The sequence below is a fragment of the Micropterus salmoides genome, unplaced genomic scaffold, assembly GCF_014851395.1.
Source record: "Micropterus salmoides isolate LMB-PRFRI ecotype aquatic unplaced genomic scaffold, ASM1485139v1 Ms_hic_scaffold_3, whole genome shotgun sequence".
NCBI classification, from domain to species: Eukaryota; Metazoa; Chordata; class Actinopteri; order Centrarchiformes; family Centrarchidae; genus Micropterus; species Micropterus salmoides.
The window spans coordinates 36,647,810-36,656,721 of record NW_024042261.1 but is presented as its reverse complement, the minus strand read 5'-3'; the positions used below and the strand labels follow the sequence as shown (position 1 = coordinate 36,656,721).

Sequence of the window (8,912 nt, the reverse complement as noted above, 5' to 3'; positions counted from 1 at the left end):
GGGGAGGAAGTTTATCATGCAGCAGGACAGTGACCCAAAGTACACTGCCAAAAAAAACAAAAGACTTCATCAGGGGAAAAAAGTGAAAGGTTTTAGACTGGCCAAGTCAGTCACCTGACCTTAACCCAATAGAGCTGCATTTCACTTCCTTAAGAGGAGACTGAAGGGAGAAACACCCCGAAACAAACAAGAAGTGAAAGAAGCTGCGGTAAAAGCCTGGAATAGCATCACAATGAAGAATGCCAGGAAATAAAAGCTGAAATTCTCTTTCAGCTCTTTGAAAAACTCTTGTCTCATACTCATCTTTTGATCTTAAACCCAAATGTCTTTAGTGAACAACAAAAACAAAGGAATTTGCCTTACCGTGCCAATACTTTTGGAGGGGACTGTATTACTGGACGAAGCCTGCACTCACTTTTAGGCTTTCCGCGGGGTGAAAGCCTAAAAGTGAGTGCAGGCTTTGATTGAGTTACGCCTACAGCATTGCAATTTCCACTGAAATATTTAGCCTAATAAATCAAAGGACCCCGTGATCATATTCTGGGTTATCCAATAGACCTAATTAATACACAATCAATATTAATAAAAACATGCAAATAATTAATAAATAATATAAACGCATTCTGCAATTTCTGCTGAGAAGGACAATATAGCAAATACAGACAGAAAACATTCAGCTCTGTGATCTCAGCACAGTGCACAGGTGTGCACACACAAACTCCATCAAAAGTCTCTTCAGCTGTTGAAGCCATCTGATACTGACAGCTGCATTAGCTGATCCAGCCGTCATCAGAAACGGACGTCGCTTCATGCTTCAGAGAAAAGGACTTCTCATGTCTCTAAAAACATACTCCCTCGTTCCTTCTCTCCTGGCATGGTGTGCTTGCTTCTCTCAATGCATCCCCGGTGGGCGGGACTAAGACGCAACAAAAAGTTGCAAGTGAGGGAAACTTGCAATTAAGAGACTTGAGAAGCACATTCTGCCCTGCGATGCACTGGCGACCTGTCCAGGGTGTGCCCCGCCTTGCGCCCGATAACAGCTGGGATTGGCTCCAGCCCCCCCGCGACCCTGTACGCAGGATAAGCGGTTGACGATGGATGGATGGATGGAGAAGCACATTCTGTTTCACCCCGTGTTGACAGTAAGGGCGGTGGGTCCGCTGTTAACGACCGGGAGTTGGCTTAGGGACCGTAAATAAATTACTATTGTTTTATTAGTGTTATGGTAAAATCATCAGTTTTTCAATAGCTTCTGTGTCAGTGATACTAATTAAAGTTAATACAATAATTTATTTACAAAATGATTTTTTTTTAAATTATAATTTACAAAATCAAATGTAACAGTAAAGATTGTTAGAAATGAATGAAAACAAATCATAAAAGATATTAAACAAATAGTAAATATTGTGCAAAATATTAAAAGTTAGGCTACCTCCCGGAACAGCAAGGACACTCCCTCTACCAATTAGAGGGAAAAACCTGTTCCTGTGGTTGCAGCCACCAGTAATACCTTGGTGAAACTCATAGATGCACACACGCACACACACATGTTGTCACATTTTGGCTCAATTAGGAATTTTGCAGCGGTTGTCAAAAACATGGTAGCCTAATTTATTATTGTGGGCCCAAACGCATGGACTTTTAACTGACTTCTTTGCTTAATCTGTAGGCAGTTTCTGCCAAACAGTTTTCCAAAAACAGTGTGGAATTTGATCTTTTTATCAAATCAGTTAAAGGTTCACTTACTCACAGGCTAGAGCTTTCCTAACTGATTGGACTATTTCACTTCACTCTGAATGTTAAGTTTTTAAAAATGTTTAGCGAGCTTAAATTTCATCAGAGCCCACAAGTCACCTATCATGGAAGTTATTGGAAAAAGCATTTATTCCGTAAAATGTGAATAAATATTAATATAAATTTGAGTCCCTGGTTCACATGACAGGAAAGCTACTAAAAAAAAAATCTTTAAAAATATTAAATATTAATATAAAATAGAATATGCACTCTGCACTCAAATCTAAGGGAATGTGTCATTTGTCCAGTGTAGTAGGCTAATAAAATTCGGCATAGGTTTGGAGTTCCTGAATCATGAATGAAAAAAATCAATTTTTTCATTAAATTTCGTCCAGTCTAGATCTACAATTTGGCACTGGCTTGGAGTCCTTCAATCACATTACACACAAACTGTTGACTCGACTGGCCGTGCTCAGTTTTCCATTGCAGATAGTACCCAGAGATAGATCTCCTCACTGTAACTGGTCGTCATAGCCACATCACACACAACTGCCACTACGTAATGTTCAATGTGACACACCAGCGATCCACACAGCTTTCTCTTTTTTAAGTTAAAACGTTTCCTCAGACAGTAAAGACAGATAAGCGGTATGAAAACCTTCCAGCTGTGTTTTCCTCTGCCATTGTTGCTGTCTGTGTGACTGTGAGCGGGCGGCTGGCCGGCCTCACACGCTCCTCAACTCTGAAAACTTTCAACATCTACACAGCTGCACTTCTCAGAAGTGGATTTAGTGATGAAGGTACAAAAAATGTAAAATATAAAACTTTCTGTTGCTGGCCTCTGTCTGGCGCACGCAATGAGGATGCAGTAGCCTAAATAGTGACCATTCTCTCTGACCAATCAGCAGTCTGCTGTGTTTTCAAGTCACGTCGCCTCAGCTCACTTGGAACCTCGACGGAGGTGATACGAAAAAAAGTACCTGGAAGCAGCTACAGGTCAAACTTTTCCACAATGGAAAACCAAACAAAGGCGAGTCGAGCTGGTACCATGCAGTGGAAAAGGAGCTATAGTAATTTATTGATGGTCCCTAAGCAAACAAGCCCTTGGAGGTGAGCGTACCACCCCTATTCTGTTAACACTGTGTGAAACTGAGCAAGGAGACGCCACTGGATCTTGAGTGAAAATCTGTCAAATTACCAACTTAAAACAAACTCTCCTGCGATAAATAACCTTACTGAGGTGGACCGTTATCTGAGCGGATGTGTGGGGTTGTGTTAATCACCTGCGGCACAAGACGTTGAACTTTCGTTTTTGGATTGTGTCTTCAGTTTTTGGATCATCAATCTTCAACTTCATTATTGGTAAGTGTTGCTACATCAGACTACAGCAGCTATAGGTTATGGGGCTGAAGTTACTAAGTTACCGATCATCAAAAGAAGCAGGTGGAACAATAAAGGCTATTAATAGAAACTCAAACCCATTGTCAATAAGCTAGAGTAGTAATAACCTATGCGATAGACTTCTGTTTGTAGTTTAATTTAAAAAGATCAACATTTTATGAACCACTTGTGTGTAAAAGGGCTTCCCATTCCACTTGTAAAACGCCATAAGTTTTATTGATTATTGTTTTCATTCACCTGTCATTTAAACCAGCTTTCACACCTAAGCTGTTTGGTTCTGATAAAACGAACACCATCTACGGTTCGTTGGGGCAGATGTGAAAGCTGCCAATCGATCTCTGGTGCTGACCAAACAGCCGCACGTTAGACACATGGGAAAAAAAGCTATGGGATAGTTCGCACACTGAGCCTCAGTAACAAATGAGCAGAGCAATGAAAACGAAAATATTTCCACCATAAATTGATGCAGAAAACGACAAAAATCGCTACAGAATAATTCATCAGCATGCAAAAGTGTAACCTCTAATGTTGAAACCAAACCAAAAACTTTGTTTATTACATTTATTAAGTGTTTTTAGAGTTTGTATCACAATAACTGGCATTTTGAAACATTTTTTTTACCCTAGAAACGCTTTTCCTACATTGAAGTGGGAGGGAGCAGCCTTTAACAGAGCGGATGTGCGCAGTGTTGTGTGTTTTACAGCAGGCACAAGACGGTGAACTTTCGTTTTGGGCAGGCACGTGCACACAAAAAAGGGACAGCACCTGCCCTTTTTCTTCCTCAACTGTCCTTTGTTGTTTTTAAATAAATGAATATACAGTACAGAGTCGGCGTCAGACTGAGCTCAGCAAGGGGGCAATTATTTTCAATGGCTGGGCACTAGTAATGGGGAATTTTTTCGGATATCCTACAGGCTAGTTATTATCGCTACTGCCCTACTGCCATATCTGTAAGTGACTAGCCTGATGCAAACCAACTCCTCCTAAACCGGCTCTATTATAAACAAAATTAATTCTAACTTTAAGATTAATTAATCTCACTGACAGGAGAGAGGCATCTTAATTCTAGTTTGCTCTACATAACACCATACAAACACACTCACAACTTACACAGAGATTTTACAATTTCCATTATCAAAAAGAAATAAAACAGCTCTTTCTCCATGGGGGGAGAGACATTTCAGGACAATGGACAGCGCATAACTGAAAAAAATAACTAGCCTAAATAGGCCTACTAAATTGATAGTCTAGAAAACAGACAACACAAAATAGTGCACTTTGACAGTAGGCAACATAGGATAATAGACTACCGGAGAACCTAGATAAATACACTAACAACCGGCCTACATGAAACCCTACATTGAACTCACAGTTAGAATTGGAACTGATTGGAACTTCTTGAGAAGCGTTAAACTAGTATGGTGTGAAGCTCTCCTGTGTTCGGAGAACACATGTTTTAGAGTGGAGATCGAATTTTCACAGGTCGCAGCAGAAGCATCAAATACCAAGGCCAGCTGGAGTGCCGTTGTTGTGCCGAATTCTGCCTGCCTGCTGAGCATTGCATGCACCTTGCGGCTGGTAACGCTCATTCATGCTGAGAAAAAAGAGGTGGATGCAAATTTCGGCAGGTAGCCTACAACATTCTTGCAGATGTTGTAGGTACATCCACCTCTAAAAGTCCTTTTCTGACACTTTGCTGTGCTCATTGATCAAACGCGGTAATCACCACATCTTTTAGCTGAATCTCAATGAATGATACTTCTAGCCTACTAAGTGTAATAAAATATTAACAACTCTAAACGTTTAAAAAAATGTAACCTATACTTCATTTGCAGACACTGTTCTGCTGAGTTGTTAATTTCTCTCTTTACAAAGTAAATGGACACATGTAATTTACTTTACCAGACCATAGTCTCTCCAAATCCTGTGGGAAACACTGAGAAAAAAAGCACATTTTGATTATTCAATTTATGCAATGGTAAAAAAAATTAAAAAGGCAAAATAAATAGAAAGTAATGTAAAACACCTTGTTCGTTATTCATTATAAAGTTTTTCATTATATTCGGTTTTGGCTTCGGCCAAGAATTTTAAAGCATCCCTAGTTCTGGAGCTAGGCACCTAAGCATTTCACTCTACACTGTACTGTGTATGACACAATAAAACTTGAAGGAATGCAATAAACTTGCTAAAAATGTGCCTTTACGTCACATATGTCAGCCGAATAATCTGGTTAGTCACACAGTTAAGTTGGAGAACATTTATGCCAACGCAGTGATTCCTAAACAATGGACTAGCACCCCTAAAAATGCACCAGCGGTCTCTTTTCTGTGGAGTTCTTACATGACAGCAGAACAATATTCTATTGAATCTGTCTGACAGAGTGAGAGTGATTTTATTCAGTTTGAGCCCCGGGCTTAAACATTTAACAGCTGCTTCATTCAACTATCTGAGTTCGTGAAAACTTCAACACAATTCAAGCAACTCATGAATTCTAGAACAAACAAACGATTATGCGTTTACTTGAAGAACACAGACCAGCGTTGCGGTTAGGGAGGATTGCGTACAAGCTAAATGGAAATATGATCAACCTGCATTCAGGCTGTGTGATACAAGCAGACTGAAACACAAATGGGAAATAAAAGTTTGCATATGGGTCTAAACAACAATATCTTCATGCAATCTAGCTTTCAGGTTTGTAAGCACAGCGCATATCTTGTCTCAATGGACTCGTGACCTTTGTAGTCTGTCAGCTCGTTTCTGTTGCCTGTCTTTTCTGTAGTGCTCTTCAGTAAACAATGTAATGAGGCAGAATTGCCTTTAGGACAGCCAGAAAATTTAAATGGCCCCCTAAATTACTCTGGAACAACCTCTGATGTTTTCTGACAGGAGAATTCTAATTTTGTTTGAAGCCACCAGCTACGATGTGCTGTTGTCATCTCCTCAGTTCCCTGCAGGCCCTGACAATGGAGAGACAGGAGCCCAGATGTTACATATGGGGGCTTGTGACTGCAAGGCCATTAGTTAATTTGAGTGGTAAGAGGTAATGAGAAACAGTTTATCTTCTCCCTTACAAAATAACCACAGTGTCTTGGTTACAAGCCTGGCCGGGCACCTTTGTCCCATATTGTTTCCATTTTTCTCTCATAAGTTCTGTTGCTGCCACTACTACTACTACTACTACTACTACTACTACTACTGGTCATATAATTGAACCTTAATATTGAACCTTTTCACAATATTCTAATTTTCGGAGATACTGATTTTGGGGGTTTCATTAGTTGTCAGTTATAATCATCAAAATTAAAAGGAATGAACACTTGAAATATATCAGTCTGTGTGGAATGAACGTATACATTATACAAGTTTCACTTTTTTAATGGAATTACTGAAATAAATCAACTTTTTGATGATATTCTAATTATATGACCAGCACCTGTACATATGTTAAATAACAACAACCAAAAAAAAAACTGTTGTACACAGCATTTTGTGTCTGAAGAGTGAGCTGTGTGAAATTTGATAAATGTCCTCAAGGGATGTCATATGAGTCAGCATCAGTTGGGGCTTGAACTGAACGACAGAATAGGTCAATAGTTGATGTCTCCAAAATGACTGAAATGAGCGTTTGGTTCCCCATTGCAACACAGGGTGCTTAACCTTATCTGCAAGCACATTGACCTAGGCTGATGTAGTTACAGATAAGTGTGGTTTTCTGGGTTAGGCCAGCTTAAAATGACAATGAAAAAAACAGACCTCTGCAGCCCGCGGAGCCACGAACTAGCCGGGCTTTCTTGATCTTGCTGTCAGTAGACTCGTTTATTGACGTGTGGATGTAGTAGAATTTAGGCCTACAGTCATTTGAGATTCAGAGTTGGGGTTTATAGGCGTGGATGAAGCAGCTGGGTTTGGAACCATTTTCTAGCGTCCATTTTGGAGCTTTGTTTTGATATGTGCACTGCCGCCAGGTATCTCCCGCTAACTCAGAGTCATTTCATGCACATACTAACGTGCAAGTGCATCGGGAGGGGGGGAAGCAGGGAGATTTCCTCACAGAGCCACACTGAATTTTATGTTAACTTTGTGATGTTTTCAACAAAGTAACTGTTTGTAAATGTATTTTATTATTCCTAACTGAAATGTGAATTAAATTAATCATTTTGTAAGTTATATCATAATTCTTTTTGCGGGGGCATAAAAGGCTTTGGGGGAGCATTGCCCCCTAATGCCCCCCTATACCGCCGACTCCGATACAGTATATTTATTCCTGTTTTCGCTCAGCTTCCCTGTCAAACAAACATATACTGGGAAAATAAATATCAGGTGGGAAGATGAGACATTGAGTTCGATGCCCTCTCTCTCCCTCGCTCGTGTCTCCCGCAGCAGCACAACACACAGACAGACAGACAGCAGCCCCTCCCAGCTTCTGGCTTGTGTGGAGGTGAGTGTATGAACAAAAGACTAAACTACCAGTGAAAAAGCAAAAGACAAAACAAAAGGCAAAAGGCCAATATAGGCCTACTTGCTAACATGCGTGACACATGAGCTGAGCTAATGCAATAAGTTAGCTGAAGTTTAGCTAAGGCAATATCTCATGGCCATACAGGCTGATGTACTGTACTGAATGGAGACACTACAGGTGAATACAGTAAAAAACGTCATCACAATCGCCACATTCATATGCAAATTAGGCATTGACTAATTAACATGCACTAATTTGCACACATTTGACAAGTCACTGCAGGTGAATGGGATAAACAAAATTACTAAAGCATATTTAGTATTTTCCTCTGAAATGTTCTATGTAAATATGCAGATTAGCTTGTTTTGGTTCATTTAGAAGAAATCTATGCAAACAGATGGAGGGTAGCAGGCTTAAAACCAACACCAACTAAATGTGTATTCTTGAAGTTTTATTTCCATTACAGTAAAAGAAGACACAGAAGCAAAATAGACCAGAGTCTCAAAATTGATTACTATGAGAAAGTGTCCTTCTTTGAACAGTAACTTCATAGTTTTGATGGTAGGCTCCTCATCTGATAACTATCCATTCTATTAGTTTGTATCAAGATCTATCAGCATACAACAGACAGCATTTCTCAAATGTGAAACTAAGTCCATGTCAGTTAGAGTGTGTGAGTGTGTGTGTGTGTGTGTGTGTGCGTGTGTATGTGTGTGTGTGTGTGTGTGTGTGTGTGTGTGGTAAGTGTAATATAATAGCAACAATAATAATGCATTTGATTAGTACATTCATGTATTCAGGCAATTCAGTATTCTGTTGCTTGGCTGTGTGAAGCTGAAAGTTATCTTTACTCATTTGGCTTCTTGCTTGTGAAACAAAAAGTACTTAAAGTATTTAAATTATGCATATTGTGGCACAGTTTCCTTTGCTGTTGCCTGCTCCTGTGATAAACCTATAGTGAATACTAAAGAAAACAGTGGTCTCTGTGTGAACTTATTATTTTGTAGAAAAGTAAAAATGTTGAGTATTTAACAATTGTGTGAGTGTGAGGGAATTAAAATAAATTGAAAGGAAGTCAGAGTTGTGTTAATGTATTTACTGTTTTGTTTAAAAACTTTTTTGAGAAGAGCCCCTGCCCACCAAAATGTCTGTGCACGTCCCTGGTTTTGGGATTGTGTCTTCAGCTTTTAGACTCAAAAACTCCCTTACCTACGGTTCGTTTGGGCTGATGTGAAAGCTGTCAACTCTGGTGACTAAACAAGCGCACCCAGACGGCTTGAAAGGGGTGGACCTTTTGCTTGTGGTGTGAAAGCAAATG

The 8,912-nt window shown here is 39.7% G+C and overlaps 1 protein-coding gene across 1 annotated transcript in view; it reads left to right on the top strand.

Moving 5' to 3' along the window:
• The first annotated feature begins 2,848 nt into the window (after positions 1–2,848).
• LOC119883035 overlaps positions 2,849–8,912 on the top strand; it is a 33,303-nt gene continuing 27,239 nt past the window's right edge. The window contains exon 1 of the mRNA XM_038693501.1: positions 2,849–3,096. The gene's annotated coding sequence lies outside the window, so the exon portion shown is untranslated. The remainder of the gene's footprint in view (positions 3,097–8,912) is intronic.